Source organism: Neophocaena asiaeorientalis, unplaced genomic scaffold (genome assembly GCF_003031525.2).
Source record: "Neophocaena asiaeorientalis asiaeorientalis breed wild unplaced genomic scaffold, Neophocaena_asiaeorientalis_V1.1 scaffold130, whole genome shotgun sequence".
Taxonomy (NCBI): Eukaryota; Metazoa; Chordata; class Mammalia; order Artiodactyla; family Phocoenidae; genus Neophocaena; species Neophocaena asiaeorientalis.
Window position 1 is genome coordinate 2,707,587 of NW_020173397.1, and position 21,332 is coordinate 2,728,918.

The following is a 21,332-nucleotide window of genomic DNA, read 5'->3' on the forward strand; positions in this document are numbered from 1 at the left end:
GAAATGCCAGACAGTGGGAACAGAATGTGATGAAAGTAATGAAAGAGCCTGAGGCATTCAGGGACCAGTAAGGAGTCCAGTGTGTTTGTGCAGCAGTGGTTGTATGTATATTAAGGCAACGTTGACTGGAGTGTGGATTGTAGTCAGGTTGTGAAGGACTCTGATGCCAGGAAAAGAAAATCGTACTGATAATGAGTCATTGAAAGGTTTTAGGCAGGGGTAGGATGTGGTCAGCTTTGGTTTTAGGAATATAAGAGGCAGTAATGCAGAGGATCGGTTAGCATGGGAAAAGAATGACATTTGAAGAGAAAAAGTAGGACTAAGATAAGGCAGTGGCAGTTTGGATGAGGAGGGAAGGCTGAATGTGAAAGATCTTTCTGATCTGAAGGCTGAGGGAGGAATTGAGAATGCCCACAGTTTCTAACTTGGTCAGACCATTAAGCTGGATGGAAAATGTAGCAGAGTGGATATGGGTTTTGGAGGTGGGGGTAAAAATGGGAAAATAAAGAGGTCAGTTTTGCATATGTTAAGTTTGAGGTGTTTTTAAGGACATCAAGTGAAGATATAAACAGCTGGAAATATAGCTCATGAGATACAGATTTTAGAGTCATTGGCTTATAGATTGGTAATTGAAACTTGACAGTAAGGTCATCCAGCATGAGTACATGGATTAAGAGTAGGATAACTAAAGATGGAACCCTAAGAGACATCAAAGTTTAATGTAATGTAGAAGAAAAATCATGAATGGTGATGTTGACCTTAAAGCAAGAGAACTAGGTGAGACTGCCCTCCCAGAAATTAAGAGAAGATTGTGGAGTGGTCAGATGCAAATGTTGCATACTTCTCCAATAGTATGAGTATTGAAAATAGCTCATTAGATTTGGCATTTAGGAGATCAGTGTTGACTTAAGTGTGGTTACTATGGAGTGTTAAGGAATAAATTAGAAATGACAATGTAGGATATAGTAGGTGTAAATAATATTTTAAAATTAATTTTTGTTTTTATCAAGGTGATACATGTGCATATTAAGAAAATTCAGAAACTAGTAAAAGGCTACTAGGAAGATTTTCTTATCTTTTCTCTTATTTCCATTAAAAAAATCTTTTTTGTTCTATTTTCTGGAAATTTCCTTGATTAAATCATGAAATGCTTCTATTGCATTTTAAGTGTAGACAAATGATGATGCTTTAAATCATCAAGGCTCTTCTTTGTTCTTTGATGGTTTCTTTTTCACAAAACCCTGTTCTTGTTTCATGTATATACTATCTTCTTTTATCTTTTTGAGGAAGGAGAGACAGGACTAGAAGTAATGATGCTGAGAACTCCAAAGAATTCAAAGTAGAACATTTCTGTGTTGTTGGGAGAGGAGGGTCCTATTCACTCATGCAAATGGAATTCTCATGGACCCAGCCCACCAGGCAGATTTGTCCTGACGTGTTTGAATATTAAGCGTAGACACAGCTTAGGTTCAAGCCAAGAATCCTGCTACAAAGACATATATGCAGGCTCTGTTTTGTATGCTGAACAAAATTCAGACCCATACCAAACTATTGGAGGGAATCATGTCTACTTTGGCCCAGTGGGATGATTAGAAAATCATAGCTATTGTCAGATCCTAATTTGAATGTCAGTTAGAACCAAGTAGCTCATGGGAGTGAGATCCAAGAACCTTATGACTTAATATATCTATTTCTATTTCAGGCAGAGCAGAAAACCAAAGTGAAGATCAGGGCAGAGATTCATGTTTAAGTTGTATTTTTTGAGTTCTAACTCCATGCTCCAAATTTTCATACATGTTTTCTAATGGAATTTTCACAATAACATCATGAGTAGGTATTACTGTCTCATTCTTGACAAAGAAATTGAAACTCAGAGAGGTAGTGAATCTTACCCAATTAAGAGAGACTAATGGGATAACCAAGGCCTTCTTACTCCAAGTCCAAAATTTTATCCACTAAACCACCTATTTGTTCCTAAAGCAAACAAGGAAGAGAACCAAGAAAGTAAGTTGCAGAGAAGAGGAAGTGGCTGCCCGCAACTCCTTGTTCACCTATTTGTAATTTCTTGAGTATTAATTAGCATGTATCAGAATTTTCATTTCTCACTAGGAATAATTTGTTATTTGGTCCCATGCAATCTTTTCCTTTATACTTATTTTACTCTTTAACCATTTCCATGTTTGAAAGTTGGGAAAGGGTGGATCATGGCTCTGATAACCTTTGTTTTAGTTAGCTTGCCACAGGTAGGGTTTGACTTTTCCATTATTATAAGGTAAGAAATATAAGTTTATTGTGGAAAAACTAGAAAGTATAAATAAAAATTTAAAAATTAAAAAAATTCCATAATTACTCTACCTAGAGAAAGTCACAATTTCCACACTCTCTTTATTCATGGATATTTTTAAATGGAGCCGTGTTATGTATAGTTCCATAAATTATTGTGAACATCTCATGTCAGTAGATGTAAATCTGTACAGTTGCTTTTAATGATTTAAGAGTTTTTCATTATATGATTATAAGTAAAGTTTTGTTTTGTTCACCCAGCATTCATTAGCTGTTCACAAGCTTTGTTGTATACAGAATTCCAAATAGATTTCTTTTGTCTTTTGCAATCCCATGTCCCTGAACTTACTGACCTTCTAGGTGCTGGTAGATTTGGACTTATGATTTTATAAGTGCCAATTTCACTAGCCATTGAATTGACTTGATAGAAATTGCTGGAATTGTTCAGTGAGAAGAAGTAAATTTTTGTGTAGTGCTTATTTTCAGCATGATACCCTAAGTGAAGACACCAGATAAGAATTGATTAAAGTACAGGTCACAGAGGCTCTGAGTGAAAAGCAAGGGTCACTGCTTTATTGCTTTTCATATAAAAAAGGGAAGGGCTTCAACAGTGGTTGAGAGTCCGCCTGCCGATGCAGGGGACACGGGTTCATGTCCCAGTCCGGGGAGATCCCACATGCCGCGGAGCGGCTGGGCCCGTGAGCCATGGCCGCTGAGCCTGCGCGTCTGGAGCCTGTGCTCCGCAACAGGAGAGGCCACAACAGTGAGAGGCCCACGTACCGCAAAAAAATAAACTAATTAATTAATTAATTAATTTAAAAGGGAATAAAAAGGAAAAAAAATTCGGGGACAAAGTGTAAATGAATTTGACTTGCTGATCCTTGAGAAATTTGGGATTTGAGCACTGAATCTTAAACACCTTCAGAGAATCACTGAGTTAAAAATTTAACAGATCAAAATGGAATATGAGAAGATAAAACCAGAAGGTTCCTCATACCTCCATGTAGCAATTGATATATCTTTTGAAAATTTCATGTCGTGCGAAAACTTTCCAGGAAACCAACTACATGTGTTAGTGGTTGAAATTGCTTATTGTGAGCAAAGGAGAAAGCCAAATCCAGGAGAATAATAATGAGTATTTCTGCATTTCTTGAAGATGTTTACGAGATGTAGGTGATGTGGACCCTGATGTTGGGAAGTCAAGTGATGTAGCAAATCACTTTGTGATGTAAACAAATGAAGTTATCAACCAGGAGATCTAGTTGATCCCTGTTCTACATTAACTTTTTGTGTTACTGTGTACGGGTCACTTAACCTTTTTGTATCTCAGTATGTTCATCTATAGATTTGGGGATGGTTTTAACTCTGGTCTGATCCACCTTGTAGACATTGTGGGAATCAAATGACAGAATGATATAATGAGTTTGAAGACACTTTGAAAAGGACCAAGCTCTCCAGCTTAGGGGTTCATGAAAAATAATAATAACTTTCATTTACTTCTGTTCAATCAAGTCCCTGGTTTTCTTGTTCTCAGAATACAATTCTTAAACATCAGAACTGTTTCCCTCATTAGAGATCCTCAGTAGAAGACCTACTAGTTCAAATAGCTAATCCTCCCAGAGTTAAGCATTATTTGTTTAGAAGATAGATTTTTTCAGTTGTGTATTTTAAAATATAATTTCATGTCTAGAAAATCTGCATCAAGGTATGTAGTCTAAAACATAAGATCATTTCATTAAAAAATTAGACTCAAACATGGAGAGAATGTGGTTAGCTAAAACAAAACCCAGCAAGGACACAAATTAAAAACCTGCTTATCTAGTCCAAGAACTAGATTATTTTTCCCCACAGAAAAGGCTACATATTTAAAATAAGTGGAAAGAATTTTAAAGAGGCAATGAAGGCAGTACAGTAAGGACTCTGAAATCATGGGAACACTTACACTTTACCTTTGATAAAACTGGGCTTTTTAAGTATCTTTCCTTAATTGGGGAAATTACACCCAGAATTTAGAGGTACTTTCATTATATGGGAGTCTAGACTTGTTTTCCCTTTCTTTTGTCCTAGGAGTTTGTACTGTAGATCACACAGGGCTGTGATAGAGAACATAAAAGCCTCGATTCTGCCATTGAGAGCTCTACATGGCACCTAACTCACCCAAAAGACTTAATGTCCTTCCCCAGTGTGAGTAATTTTCTCCCTATTCGTTGGTAGTATCTGTACTAGATCAAAAAGTTCAGTGGTATAATGGGAAAGCTTGATTTTGATTTTAGGCTTTTGGTTCCTCAATTTAACTGTGGAACATTTCCCAGCCCCCACCTAAGAAATTTGCTTATAAAATTTCTACCAAGAATCAACAGATGAAGTTGAATCTGGGGAAAGTTGATTTAGCACCTTTTGATAGTAGCTTTCAGAGAAGGAATAACTTTCAATCTGTTTGCTATACTATATAGGACATTTTATAAATGTCTATATTCCAAACGTCTAAAGGAAATTTGGAGAAGGCGTATATACTTTGCCCATTACTTCACCTTTTTGAGGAGGCATTTGAATCTGTAGGATAACTTTGAGTGGTTTGTTCTCATTCTCCTACCCAGAGTCAAGGTCGTGATGACCTTTTTCCTGACTCTGATCTGTGAGTGGTGGTGGATCTAAATTGTCCCACATAAACAGAGACTGAGGTTATTTTTTTTTTTTTTACATCTTTCAAACAAAGCATTCTCTTTTATTGACCATCTCTTTTGGCATTATTAATTTAAAAATCCTCTCTTGTTAGTTAGCTTTACCAAACATGTCTTTTCAATCCGTGATAAGAACCAGAAAGAAATAAATGGGTGTGGAGTGAGAAGACCCCATGCTGCCACAAGCATTAGAAATTATAACCTTTTATGCAGATTTGCACTCAATATTTGATTGATTGACAAGCAAGATCAATTTAGATTCTGTTGGCTAGCAGGCACTATAATAGCTTTGAAAATTACTTGGGTGCATTGGTAAACATCTAGAGCTTTTAATGTATGAAAGAGCAGATTGTTCTCACTTTATTGGGTCATAGAGTGAGGCGGGTAATAAGAAATCTGGAGTTCACTGTTCTGCTTTCACTAGGTGTAGTTTCTACTTATGCTGATTACAGCCGTTTCACCTCCTGTCCCCCTCTCCCTTTCCTTTCCCCATCTAGCCCCTGAGTTTAGACTCTTCTTACCCAAAGTAACTACAGACTCCTTAAGGTAGCTTTATGAAGTAGTTTAACTTGATACAAGTCTCATTAATCTTTATGTTGGTCACTTAAGGTATTTCTCTATAAAGCACAGGTAATTTTAAGCAAAATCAAGAAGGAAAATTGTAAATTGAAAAGAGATACTAGAAGGTGCTGAAGACAAACAAGTCAGCACTTTCTAATGACCCTTTGACAACTTCTTCTCACCTCTTTAGTAACCATTAGCAGTTTCATCTATTCTTGAAACATGCTAACTCTTTTACTGGAAGGTACCAAGTACACTAATGCTAAGGAGTAAGTGAACAACAGAGAGTTTAATCTGTTATCCCTCCCACCGCATGTGTGTACATCGTCGAATGTTTGAACAGAAAGATGTTCTTGGTCCTAGAAACCAGGCACTTGGTCCATCCACCATGCACATTTTATGTATCTGGTGTTTCAGGTATGCATTTTATGTACCTAATGTTCTACTTCCATTTGTAAGTTTCCTTAGTAGTTGGTTTCTTGCTTGCTTGCTTGGTGTGTATTTTGATTTGTTTTATTTACTTGAATTCTTGATAGAGTCTAAGGCAAGTTTGAACTCTAGTTAATTGTAGCATAGCTCTGTTTGTCTCAAGTTAGAAATGAAAAGTAAAATGAGAGTAATAATAACATACATCTCCCTAGGAGAGCTACTGTTTTCTTTTTTGCTCATGTCTTTCCTGTTATTTACCAACATACAGTCATATTCCTACAGTTGCCACTCTAACATCTGTATCACTTTGGAACCTACTTTTCTCTTAACATTATTATAAACATTCTCCAAGATTTCTTGCAAGTAAATTTTAAGGAATGAATGTACCTAGGCCAGTACATTTCAAAATTTTTTGACCATGCCCCAGTCTAAGAAATATATTTTACATTGTATTTTGCAAACATACATAGATGTACATATGCACATGTACACATACATATGTACATAGGAAATAAAGGTTTCAGGAGACAATACTTGCCCTCACAAAGGGTGATGCAATCTGATATTTTCCATTCCATTTCACTCTCTTTTCTTTTTTATCCATTTCATTTAAAAAAACAACTGCTGGCTTTGACCAAGTAAAATATTTTCATCACTCCCTGTAGACTGATATACTACCATTTACTCTCCTATTGTTGGGCATATGGATTATCTCTAGAACTCTTTTCTTCTTCTTTCCTGACCTTCCTTTCTTTTTCTTTCCTTTCCTTTTTGTTTTCACAGAACATATTACACCAAATGGCTCATGTATTTAGTAGTTTGCTTTTGTTGAATTATTCTCAAGAATGGAATTACTAGTGCAAAGATTTTAAAAAGTATGGTCTTTATATTTGCACTTTAATAGAGAATAGTTTCCTAATGCCAGGCAGTTCTGATAGGTGATTAGGAGACAGGTGGGACAGAGAGGTCTTTATTTACAGACATCCATTAAGCACCTATTAAGACCTCGGCACCATAGTGTTGTGAGGAAGGGATCAGAGTCAGAAGCCCTGAATCTCTCAACTTTGTCATTTGCCAGTTTTGTCAGTTCTCTGATCTGCAGTGAAAGCTACCTCTTTGGGCTGTTGTGTGGAGTGAACGAGATAGTACATCACTGCAGAATGTCGTTGTTTCATTATTACTGCCCATATTTCTATGGCTAACTCTGTATACCTCTCCTAAAGAAAACTTTATTCTGCATTTAATCAGTTGGGGCATCAGCAGTTTCTTAATTGTTGCCCTCGATAGAAACTGGGTGGCCTCCTACAGAGAGGGGCAGAAAATTTGGCAAATCGGAGTTCCTGGACGGCTTATTCCATGTCTACAGAGTGAGGGTCACCTCAAGTCAGATTTTAGTGACACCAGAGGCACTAGCTTCTGCTTCTTGTCCCTGAAGCTCCTTTCATCCCCGTTGGGGTTTTGATCTGAAAAGCTAACAGAAGGATGAAATTGAAAAGATAACAGAACAAAAAACAAAAGGAACCCCACAAATCTCCCTATGTAATTTTGTCCTTCCTTTCTGAATGGGTTGGAAGGACATGTGAATTCTTTAAATTACATTTTGCCTTTGCTCTAAAATCATCATGGAAAAATAAAGTTTATTTATCTGATGGTGTATCTTTATTGTTAAGATTCTAATAGATAAGGCCCATGTTTACCTAGGGTAAATCATAATTTATTTCACCTTCTTGAGGGCTTCTGACACAAGTTTGACATCTGCAGTTAATTGAAGAATAGATCTTTTTGCCTCAAATCAGGGAACCCTCATTGGGAGGACAAATTAATTTTATAAGTTCAAGTAGAGTCAATTCCTGATTTCTCCTGGGGTTGACTAGTTTGTAGATTATCCAACTTGTACTTTTCCCACCTCCTGCAAGTTACTTGTTATTTGTAGTGACTTTACTCTTTATTTGCACTGAAAAACTGATTTTTAAAAAGGATACACTTAAGACAGTTAGAATTTTCTATTTTTTAGATTATTCTCATAAAAAAATGTAGTTGGAGGGCAGTTTTAGGGCATCAAGATACTGTGTTATGCTACTGTACTGATAGATACATGTATATTTGTTCAAAGCCATACAATGTACAATACCAACAGTTAGCCATAATGTAAATTATGGACTTTGGGTGATTGTGCTGTGTCATTGTAGGTTCATCACTTATTAACAAATATACCACTCTGGTTGGGGATGTTGATAATGCGGGAGCCTGCGCATGCGTGGATGGGGGTGGGTATGAGAGAAATCTCTGTATCTTCCTCTCAACTTTGCTGTGAATATAAAACTGTTCCTTTAAAAAGCCTTTAGGGGCTTCCCTGGTGGCGCAGTGGTTGAGAGTCCGCCTGCTGATGCAGGCGACACGGGTTCGTGCCCCAGTCCGGGAGGATCCCACATGCAGCGGAGCGGCTAGGCCCGTGAGCTGTGGCCGCTGGGCCTGTGCGTCCGGAGCCTGTGCTCCGCGGCGGGAGGGGCCACAGCAGTGAGAGCCCCGCGTACAAAAAAAAAAAAAAAAAAAAGTCTTTAAAAAATGTAGCTGTAGAAGAGATTGAAACTATTACCTAAAATGAGGCATTTGTGAATTTCAGTCACCACCTGAAGTGTAGGTATGAAGATTAAATGAGATAACGATTGCAAGATACCTGATTTAGGCCCTGGTGAGCAGTGCTATTTTCATCTCTTAGTTGACAAAAATAGAAATCTAGCTGCTGCAAACAGAAATACCTTTATCTTCATTTCTTCTTTCTTATTTTGTTTATGACTACCGTTAAAATTTAATTTTGGCAACCAGTAGCACAGCACTTCAAAGTCAAGGTATCTAAATTCAGTTTTCTTTGGGTCCAGCCATGCCACAAGAGCCCTAGAGGTAGTTCCTAAGGAGATTTATAAAGGAGATTCACTGAAGCATTGTGTGTTGTTGTGAAAACTCTGTCAATAGAGGAAGAGATAAAGAAAATGTGATGTATTCATATGATGGATTATTGCATAACTGTTAAATGACAGATCTATATATGTCAATACAGATAGATCTCCAAAGCATAATTTTGAATGAAAATCTCAAGTTACCAAATTATGGAAAGAGTAAATGTAACACGTGAAATGTTATAATTGTATCATTATAAATAATAATAATAGTATGTAAAATATAAAAATAGTTTCTAAGGGTATATATTAAATTTATGATAGAGAGTTTTCTGGGAAAGGGGGCTAGCAGGAGAAAACTGGAGTGTGGAATGGAGGGTACTTCAATTTATCTGTCTTGTTTAATTTCTTTTTAACGAAAAAGGACTTGTAGTGCCTCAAACAGATATTCAAATGAAGAGACAGATAATCAGGGTAACATATAAACTCCTAAATGTTTATTAGTGTCCTCATTTCTCTCATTATTGTTTTCTAGATTACCTGGGCTCAGAAATCTAAGAATAAATTCTATTTTTTTGTTTTATTATCTGCATCAGTGTTTCATCCATGTGTGTTACTTCTTTTAGACTGTATCTCAGAATTGGACATTTTTTTATGTTTTTAATATCACTGTTTTAATTCACAAAGTTATCACCTATATCAGCCCAGCTCCCTGCAGGAAACAGATGGCACACTTAAATGTTGTGATTGAGGAAAGTTTAATAAAGGGATACTTCATAAATGTATGAGCATAGAAAAAGCAACAAGTGTGGGTATAGACTGGTAACACGAAAATCATACATCACACCACCTGTAGACCTGAAAGGTTAAGAGGAAAAAAAACTATTAAAATAAGAGAGAGAGCATGTGAGAGCGAGAGCGAGAGCGAGAGCGAGAATTACCAGGAGTCTTCTCCCTTTAGTAGAGGTCATAACCAACCTGAGGGGGTACATCAGTAAGGCATCTCGGGAATACAGGCCCTGACTTTTCTCTTTTCTGATTCTTTGTCCATGCATTTCTCTGGATAACCTCAGTGGGAAGCCACAGAGCAGGTGCGTTGCTGCAGGTCCTCCAGGTCAGCAGCTGGGGTGCAGAGCAGGGTGGAGAAGAGTAGGAAGTGGATCTGGAAGGCTATATGGGAATATCCAGCATGCCATCTCATCTTCTCATGTCTGGAATTTTGAAAACACAGATGTAGGATGTATAGAGAAAAACTAAGTAAACAAGGTAAACTTTGCTGTCAGGTAAACTCTGTGTTATCATTAAAACGAAAAATGTGTAAGGCAATTGAAGGCTCTGTTTCTGCTCTTCCAGGTTTTCTAAGCACCAGATGTTGATTCTTACATTAGCTGCTTTCTAACTGTGTGATCTTGAGCAAGATGCTTAGCCTCTCTGTTTCAGCTTTCTTATCTGTAGAGTGGGTATAATCGTAGTGGTTTTCCTACAGATTAGGTTAAATAATTTATGTTCAGTTCCTAGCACAGGGCCTGGTACATAATAAATGTACCCATTTAATATTAGGGTTTATCCTGTATTGTTATGAAAACTATTCTCCAAGCCCAAGAAAGTCAAGCTGCAATCACTGTATTAGTCAGATCACAAGTCACTAATTACTAACGGCCAATACAAGAAGTGAGGTTGAGTATCAAGGAACATTCTAGGACTGGCCAGCCTCTTTCATTTTTGCTTATCCAATTCTCCACTTCAAGTTCTAGCCAAAAAAGCACCTTTTTATAAAGCGTTATCTGAGTCCTGCACCCCACAGACTATCATCTTTCAATCTATAGCATTCTTTTTAGAAGCCAAATACTATATTGTGTGGTTATAGACCACCTAATACAGGCTTCCTGTTGTACAAAAATATGTATTTCTATCTACCCAGCTAGATTAGAAGCTTTTTGAAGATAGACATAATTGTTTTAAAAAAATTCTTAGAAGTATTTACTAATCTATCCATCTTTCCTTCCTCTTTCCCTCCCTCCCTCCTTCTCTTCCTTTCTTCTTTCTCTCCTTCCCCACTCCTTTCTTCATCCTATCAATTAAGCTGTATTAATTTATTGAGGACCTAACAGGTACTATGGTATTGCTGCAGAGATGCACATGGATGGAAAAGACACAGACTCTACCTTTATAGAGCTTAAGATATAGTTGAGGAGATAGGACACATGAATATATTAACTACAGTCATAATTATTCCATGTATAATACTATACAATGTAGAAAATAGTAAGCACTTTTAGAAAATTACAGTTGAAGTCTCTGGATATTTAAAATACAGAAAGATAAGCTTTGAAGAATAGGGAAGACCTCAGCAAGAAAAGAGTTGATGAAGGGCCAGAAATTAAGAGGAGGGACTTCCCTGGTGGCACAGTTGTTAAGAATCCACCTGACAATGCAGGGGACATGGGCTCTAGCCCTGGTCTGGGAAGATCCCACATGCCACTGAGCAACTAAGCCCGAGTGCCACAACTACTGAGCCTGTGCTCTAGAGCCCGCAAGTCACAGCTACTTAGCCTGCATGCCACAGTTACTGAAGCCCGTGCACCTAGAGCCCATGCTCCACAACAAGAGAAGTCACTGCAATGAGAAGCCCACACACTGCAACGAAGAGTAGCCCCCGCTTGCCGAAACTAGAGAAAGCCTACACGCAGCAACGAAGACCCAACACAGCCAAGAATAAATAAATTTTTATATATTAAAAAAAAAGGATAAGAGGATACCCTCACTGCTGGCGAAGAAGGGAATGAGCCATAACGGCAAATGAAGGCTGGACTGTACCATTACTGCTGTGGGGTTTCTGGGATATTTGCTGCAGTAACGTTAGCCTGGAGAAGCTTGTATTCCAGCTCAGGGCTTGGGCAATGACCTGTTTACCGGAGCTTTCCAGATGAACATCTTCTAGTATTAAGATGTTTCCGACCATGATTACTGTTGTTTCTGACAAGCTCCTGATTTTTCACAATCAAGTTTGGAGTGATGAGTTGGTACCAGTGGATGTCTTTGTATGGATTTAGTGATGTTAAGGAGCATAGCCCAGATATTATTATGTGCAAGTATCACATTTTAAGTAAAACTCACATTCTCTGCCTCTTTCTGAAAAAAAATCTATATCAGAGTCTATGGAGCTAAAAGAACAGGAGGGGAGTCACATGGCTGTGTGATGCAAATTAATTATATAATAATTATAGCTGGAAAATAATTAACCAGATCTGTACTATCAAATGAAAACAGAGAACAGAGGAGGAAACACAGATAACTGACTTGATAAACATCCTGAGAACTTCTCCAATTATAGCATTTAATATGCAACATAAAATATGTATGCAACTATGGAGAAAGAGAAGGTGCTTCATGCTGTTGCCCATCTTTTATTAAGCAATTTATTAGGTAATGCCTATTAATGATATTAATAGCTAACATTTCTGGAGTATTTAATATGTATTGGCCACTGTTAGCCAACACACACAATAGCACTGTGTACACATATAATAGTATTTAATTGATTATCGAGACAACGCAACTTTCAGTTGAAGTTGGTTGAGAAATGAGAGGGAAGTGAAAACAACATGAGCAACTCTTTAGAGAAATTTGGCTGTGAAATGAAGATGAAAAAGGAGTAGAAGGAGGAAGTTGTAGGTGAAATTGTGTAAGCTATTCTTTCTTCCACTTTTCACCTGGGCAAACAGGTGCACAGAGAGTTTATGTGACCCAACCAATATTTAACAGAGTCAGTAAAGGAATTTCAAATGCATTTACTGGCTTCTAGGGCAGTAGATCATCTTTTGCCCGCTGATAACACCATTCCCTCAAACCAGGAAAGCATGGAAACTGCAGAATCCATATTGGACTTCTGAGAGAAGGTTGTGGAACATGGTGAGGTTGTTCCTAGAGCCCTGAATCAGAGTGAGGTTAGGGAGAAGTCGTCTTCACTCTTATTTTTATGTTTTATAGTCACTGGAAGAACGTTCTAACCTTAGTAGGCCCTCAGTAAATAACAACAATAACAAAAACATTTATAGGTCACTTACCCTGTCAAGTCCTAATCTGAAGCTTTATACACATCATATCATCTTATTTCATCTTCACAACAGTGCTATGAAGTATATGATGTTATTATCTCCATTTTAAAGATAAAGATATTTAGGCCCAGAGAAGTAAATTTCCCTAAGAATATATTTCTACTAAAATTGAGTTTAGTCTTTGGATCCAAAGCCCAGACTGTTAACCACCACTACTTCTTATAGCATCTTGCTGGGGGAGGGAGTGGAGAAGTATATGCTAAGGGGGCGGTTTAAAGTCCACAACTGTCTGTTTTTATCCAGCCCCTGATTTGGAAGCCAAGTAGTTTCTCCTCAAGTTACTATTAACTGGGCACTATATTGGGGCAGATTCTGATCTTTTCTTAGGCCGTCTCATGACTCACAGGGAGTAGGCTTGCGTAGGTTTTTGCTTAAGACTCCAGTGGCGAAAGTCTGTTTTTCTATCACCAATGGGTTAAAAAAATCCATTTTCTGAAGCTCTAGTACATCAGATGTGAAGTGAATGCTACAAATCTGCTTAATGAGTCTTGAATGTGAACAGTGTATTGGCATATTTAAGACAAATTGCAATCGTCAGAAATCCCTTTGTGGCTTCCTCTGAGGCCTGTGAGTGGAGGTAAGTTAACTCTATGGTTCTCTGGCAGTTTTAATTTTTACAAGTTTTTCTCTTTTGGTTTGAAACCATGAAGAATGAATTATCTGCAGGATGCTTTTTGGTGGATGGAGGAAATATTCTGAAGGCCTCAAAATGAAATACTGTACAAACATTCAGCTAATATGATCATGCAATTGTCAGGGAAAAAAGGTACTGTGCATAAAAATATGGAGGTATTTATTACAGAAAAAATAGTGTACATTTAGAGTCCCAGAAAGCTTTCAGAGGAAACAGCTTCCTTTGCTTTTGAGAGCCATTAATCATTGCCACACAAAGGGTATTTCTAGTATTGGAGATAGAAGAATACAAGAGAAATACATCTAAGCATTCTTTTTGAAATGAAATAGAGAATTAAACAAAGGAATAGGTTTTCAGGCTCTGCTGCATTTTAATATTTAATGATGTATGTCCATATACATTCATACCCTTGAAATGTATATGTATGTTGGTGGTTAATCTACCTTATTAGAGACATCAACTACTTAGAAGCAAGTGTGCTTCTAGAAGGAACCTAATTATTTTGCTCCTCTGAAGAGATGTCTTCAAGAATGGCCTGAGTAAGTGAAATACCTCAACACCTGCAATGAGCAATACTGCTGTGGGGCCCTCAGTTTCCATCTGAGGCTCTCCCACTGAGTTCTTCTGATGTTCACTTCTTTGTGAAGTTTAGCATTAAAGATGAAAGTGGTGTGAAGCAATTTTGGAGAAAGGAAGCTTTGAAATCTCAACCCTGAGGGGAAGATAAATTACTCTTCTAGGCACTTTGGCAGGGGCACTGTTTTGAAAGGCAAGAGGCCAGAGAAGGCCTGAAAAATCATGGCCATTGTTTCCGACAGCTTTTGGGGTGTTGATCAGATTAAGCAAGACCAGCAGGCTGCATTTTCAGTGAGCCCTGAGAATCCATGGGAGCGTATCTCTTTGTGTATGCCAAACCAGCCCCTGGCTGTTGTCAGTCTGATGGATAGCTGGCGCTAAAGCTTTAGGTGCAGGGACAGCTGGGGGTAGGAAAGGGTGACACTCCTGAGAGAACTCTGGTTAATCTAGGGCTGAGCTTCTTGAACAAGGTACTCAGAGGTTTTGGACGCCACAGGATAAATGTGGTATGTTTTCCTGGAGGGTCAGTTTTACTAGAAGATTAGAGGTGCAAATCATCTTTTTGATATTAAAGGGAACAACAGAGATGTATTGTGAATCGGAAGGCAAAAATTGCATAACTTTTAAAGATAGAACTAGAGATTGTAAGGAAACAATAAGCTTGTCGTATGTTAGATTCTGATCACCTTTCCACCCGATCCCAGTGAGTACATGAAAACTCTAGTCTACCTTTAAGGGCCCCTGTGTTGGGCATCTTTGAGCAATTAAATACAATTGAACCCAGAAAGGATAAAAGTTTTTGTGGCTTAAACTGAAAGTTTTAAATTGAAATTTGAGGTTGAAAATTGTCAGTCTACAGGCTGATCCTGACATACAGGTCAAATTTAATCAACAGACACATTTAGTTTGATCCATGCAGTGTTAATTTTTTCAATTAGTTGCTAGAATTTGTAAAGCAAATTCCTCATAATAATCCAGTTTCTCTTAAAAATAAGGAAAGTTTGGCAACACCCAGCATGGTCTCTTGCATGGCAATACTCAACTAGAGCTAAATAGTGCGGCTCCCTTCAAAACAGTATGCTTCCAGCCTACCGCACTTACCACCCAGCCCAGTTCTCTCACTGCTATCGGCCTGATCTCTATAGACATTTCCATTTGTGACCCATTCTTCAGCCATGATACCCCTGGGGTTATTCTCGTGGCCTTATATTTATAGGATTCATCTTTTCATTTTGGTCTTGTGCCCTGCTGTAGACCATGGTTATCATGGTAATCTCTAAAGATTTCTTTGCATTCTGAGAACTAATCCTTACTTAGGTGTAGATATTAAGTGTGCACAGACAAGCTGCTGTGTGTTATGGCAGTATGAAGACTGAGCCTGTAAGCTGGTGTTTGCTACTTTGAAAGGGACCTACGAAAACTGTCCCTGCCCACATTTCACCCAATTTTGACTAGGTGAATATAACTCTTTATGTTATCATTTATTTTAAAACTTAGTGTGAAAGAGGCATGTGTCAGTTTTGGTATAGAGGAGAAAGTGTAGAGAACTTGGTTGCTTGTCAGCTATAGTGTTGGAGAAAGACCATTAGATAGGGAATTAAGGTCCTTGGGTTATAATCCCAACTCTTCACTTACTGTTCATTCTCAGGTGTGATGACTAAGTTGGTGATGCTCAGCTTCCTCGTCTTATGTGGATTATATCACCTGCCTGTTATATCTCACAAACTCCCTGAGAATCTCAACTGTAATAATACAAAGAAACCAGCTTAGAAAACCATAAAAACTTTACAGATTTAGGCATCATGTTCATATGAAATCCTAAAATGGTGGGTTATGTCTAGGTGATTCTCTTTCACCAGTATAATCTCCACTACAGTTAATTATATTTCCTGATGGTGACGTAGTTTTCATTTTTAAAGACTGAAGAGAGAATTCAGTTACAGCAAGATGTATCTTTATTGGCCAAGTAGGGCCTTAAAATGATAGAAGAGTGTCTTGCTATCCCTTTTTCAATGAATACCAGAGTTATTTACCACTAGCTCCAAACAAGAAATAATAAAGTTATTTAAAAATGTGTTGGAATTTTATAGGCTTGAAGGTCACTGGAATCCAGCTTTATAGTCATTATTTGCTAGCACCATTTTTCTTTCATGAACTGTGAATTTGTGAGGCTCTTTTTCCTTTCAGGAAGTCAGAAATATGAATTTGTTTTATACTGATCTGCTTATGGTAGCTGGTGTAACAGCATCTTGTAGCAGACATACTGCAGGTCATATCTTCTTTTACCTTTTATAAAAATTTCAGTGTTTCTCGTCGGTGGGAAAAAACATCAATGTTTCTCCTTGAACAATTCCGAACAAGTCTTTTGATGTTTTCTGGTTTAGCTCTTAAATCTGTGTGGTGTGGATTACAAAGAAAAGAGACATTGGGGATTCTTTCATCAATCTCATTCTTCAGAGATTTCAAAAGAAAACTTTGAAAGGCACCAGATTTTCTGCAGCTAAGGAGGCTTCTAGCATGTACATTCATAGAGATGGCTTGCACAATAATCCTTTTTAACAAGAAAGCAGAACACCATTTGTTCTGTTACTCATGGTGTCCCATGGTTGGCATTTTAAAAGCCATTTAAAATCTTGAAACCTAGAGTCTAGGACCTATGGATACACTATATCCTGTACAAAATCATTTCTTTTTAAATTCAATAATTGTGTCTTTGAAAAAGCCAAGAAATTGTTAAGAGATTTGTATTTTATATAGATTTGTCCTGTATAAGTACTTTCAAATTACATTGTAGGTGACACAGAATTACCCTAGACTCTCGTATTTAGAAATACATTACTATGATCAGTACCCCATTCAATGTTTATTTTCCTGTTTCAACAGTGCTGCTATTCGGTCATATGGTCCTGTGTTTCTTTTCTTTGCTTTTTTTTGAACATCTTTATTGGAGTATAATTGCTTTACATTGTTGTGTTAGTTTCTGCTGTGTAACGAAGTGTATCAGCTGTACATATACATATATCCCCATATCCCCTCCCTCTTGCGTCTTCCTCCCACCCTCCCTATCCGACCCCTCTAGGTGGTCACAAAGCACTGAGCTGATCTCACTGTGCTATGTGGCTGCTTCCCACTAGCTGATCTATTTTACATTTGGCAGTAAATATATATCCATGCCACTCTCTCATTTCATCCCAGCTTACCCTTCCCCCTCCCCGTGTCCTCAAATCCATTCTCTACGTCTGCGTCTTTATTCCTGTCCTGCCCCTAGGTTCTTTAGAAGGATTTTTTTTTTTTTTTTTTTAGATTCCATATATATGTGTTAGCATACGGTATTTGTTTTTCTCTTTCTGATTTACTTCACTCTGTATGACAGACTGTAGGTCCATCCAGCTTACTACAAATAACTCAATTTCGTTTCTTTTATGGCTGAGTAACATTCCGTTGTATATATGTGCCACATCTTCTTTATCCATTCATCTGTCAATGGACACTTAGGTTGCTTCCATGTCTTGGCTATTGTAAATAGTGCTGCAGTGAACATTGTGGTACATGCTTCTTTTTGTATTATGGTTTTCTCAGGGTATGTGCCCAGTAGTGGGATTGCTGGGTCGTATGGTAGTTCTATTTTTAGTTTTTTTTTTTTTTTGCAGTACCCGGGCCTCTCACTGTTGTGGCCTCTCCCATTGCGGAGCACAAGCTCCGGACACGCAGGCTTAGTGGCCCTGGCTCACAGGCCCACGGGCCCAGCCGCTCCGCAGCATGTGGGATCTTCCCGGACTGGGGCACAAACCTACGTCCCCTGTATTGGCAGGCGGACTCTCAACCACTGCGCCACCAGGGAAGCCCTATTTTTAGTTTTTAAGCAACCTCCGTACTGTTCTCCATAGTGGCTGTATCAATTTACGTTCCCACCAACAGTGCAAGAGGGTTCACTTTTCTCCACACTGTCTCCAGCATTTATAGTTTGTAGATTTTTTGACGATGGCCATTCTGACTGGTGTGAGGTGATACCTCATTGTAGTTTTGATTTGCATTTCTCTAATGATTAGTGATGTTGAACATCTTTTCATGCGTTTATTGAAATCTGTATATCTTCTTAGGAGAAATGTCTATTTAGGTCTTCTGACCATTTTTGGATTGGGTTGTTTGTTTTTTGGTATTGAGCTGCATGAGCTGCTTGTATATTTTGGAGATTAATCCTTTGTCCATTGCTTCGTTTGCAAATGTTTTCTCCCATTCTGCGGTCTGTTTTTTCGTCTTGTTTATGTTTTCCTTTGCTGTGCAAAAGCTTTTAAGTTTCATTAGATCCCATTTGTTTATTTTCGTTTTTATGTCCATTTCTCTAGGAGGTGGGTCAAAAAGAATCTTGTGGTGATTTATGTCATAGAGTGTTCTGCCTATGTTTTCCTCTAAGAGTATTATAGTGTCTGGCCTTATATTTAGGTCTTTAATCCACTTTGACTTTATTTTTGTGTATGGTCTTAGGGAGTGTTCTAATTTCATTCTTTAACATGTAGCTGTCCAGTTTTCCCAGAACCACATATTGAAGAGACTGCCTTTTCTCCATTGCCTCCTTTATCAAAGATAAGTTGACCATATGTGCGTGGGTTTATCTCTGGGCTTTCTATCCTGTTCCATCGATCTATTTTTTTGTGTGTGTGCCAGTACCATATTGTCCTGATTAATGTAGTTTTGTAATATAGTCTGAAGTCAGGGAGCCTGATTCCTCCAGCTCCGTTCTTCTTTCTCAAGATTGTTGTGGTTATTCGGGGTCTTTTGTGTTTCCCTACAATTTGTGAAAGTTTTTGTTCTAGTTCTGTGAAAAATGCCATTGGTAGTTTGTTAGGGGTTGCATTGAATCTGTAGATTGCTTCCGGTAGTATAGTCATTTTCACAATGTTGATTCTTCCAATCCAAGAACGTGGTATATCTCTCCATCTGCTTGTATCATCTTGAATTCCTCTCATCAGTGTCTTATAGTTTTCTGCATACAGGTCTTTTGTCTCCTTAGGTAGGTTTATTCCTAGGTATTTTATTCTTTTTCTTGCAGTGGTAAATGGGAGTGTTTCCTTAATTTCTCTTCCAGGTTTTTCATCATTAGTGTACAGGTATGCAAGAGACTTCTGTACATTAATTTTGTATCCTGCTACTTTACCAAATTCACTGATTAGCTCTAGTAGTTTTCTGGTAGCATCTTTTGGATTCTGTATGTATAGTATCATGTCATCTGCAAACAGTGACAGTTTTACTTCTTCTTTCCGACTTGGATTCCTTTTATGTCTCTGATTACTGTGGCTAAAACTTCCAAAGCTACGTTGAATAACAGTGGTGAGAGTGGGCAACCTTGTCTTGTTCCTGATCTTAGTGGAAATGGTTTCAGTTTTTCACCACTGAGAAAAATGTTGGCTGTGCCTTTGTCATATATGGCCTTTATTATGTTGAGGTAAGTTCCCTCTATGCCTACTTTCTGGAGAGTTTCTATCATAAATCGGTGTTGAATTTTGTCAGAAGCTCTTTCTGCATCTCTTGAGACGATCATATGGTTATTATTCTTCAATTTGTTAATATGGTGTATCATATTGATTGATTTGGGTATATTGAAGAATCCTTGCATTCCTGGGATAAACCCCACTTGATCATAGTGTATGCTCCTTTTAATATGCTCCTGGATTCTGTTTGCTAGTAGTTTGTTGAGGATTTTTGCATCTATGTTCATCAGTGATATTGGCCTGTAGTTTTCTTTTTTTGTGACATCTTTGTCTGGTTTTGGTATCAGGGTGATAGTGGACTCGTAGAATGAGTTTGGGGGTGTTCTTTCCTCTGCTATATTTTGGAAGAGTTTGAGAAGGATAGGTGTTAGCTCTTCTCTAAACATTTGATAGAATTTGCCTGTGAAGCCACCTGGTCCTGGGCTTTCATTTGTTGGAAGATTTTTCATCACAGTTTCAATTTCAGTGCTTGTGATTGGTCTGTTTATATTTTCTATTTCTTCCTGGTTCAGGCTTGCAAGGTTATACCTTTCTAAGAATTTGTCCATTTCTTCCAGGTTGTCCATTTTATTGGCATAGAGTTGCTTGTAGTAATCTCTCAGGATGCTTTGTATTTCTGCCTTGTCTGTTGTAACTTCTCCTTTTTCATTTCTAATTTTATTGATTTGAGTCCTCTCCCTCTTTTTCTTTTTTTTTTTTTTTGCGGTACATGGGCCTCTGACTGTTGTGGCTTCTCCCATTGCGGAGCACAGGCTCCAGACGTGCAGGCTCAGCGGCCATGGCTCACGGGCCCAGCTGTTCTGTGGCATGTGGGATCTTCCTGGACCGGGGCATGAACCTGTGTCCCCTGCATCGACAGGCAGACTCTCAACCAGTGCACCACCAGGGAAGCCCCCTCCCTCTTTTTCTTAATGAGTCTGGCTAATGGTTTATCAATTTTGTTTATCTTCTCAAAGAACCAGCTTTTAGTTTTATTGATCTTTACTATTGTTTTCTTTGTTTCTATTTCATTTATTTCTGCTCTGGTCTTTATGATTTCTTTCCTTCTGCTAACTTTGGGTTTCGTTTGTTCTTCTTTCTCTAGTTCCTTTAGGTATAAGGTTAGATTGTTTACTTGAGATTTTTCTTGTTTCTTGAGGGAGGCTTCTATAGCTATAAACTTCCCTCTTAGAACTGCTTTTGCTACATCCCATAGGTTTTGGACCATGGTGTTTTCATTGCCATTTGTTTCTAGGTATTTTTTGATTTCCTCTTTGATTTCTTCAGTGATCTCTTGGTTATTTAGTAGCATATTGTTTAGCCTCCATGTGTTGTTTTTTTTTACGTTTTTTCTCCTGTAATTTATTTCTAATCTCATAGCATTGTGGTCAGAAAAGATGCTTGATATGATTTCAGTTTTCATAAATTTACTAAGGCTTGATTTGTGATCCAAGATGTGATCTATCCTGGAGAATGTTCCATGCACACTTGAGAAGAAAGTGTAATCTGCTGGTTTGGGATGGAATGTCCTATAAATATCAATTAAATCTATCTGGTCTATTGTGTCATTTAAAGCTTCTCTTTCCTTATTTATTTTCATTTTGGGTGATCTGTCCATTGGTGTAAGTGAGGTGTTAAAGTCCCCCACTCTTAATCTGTTACTGTCAATTTCCTCTTTTATAGCT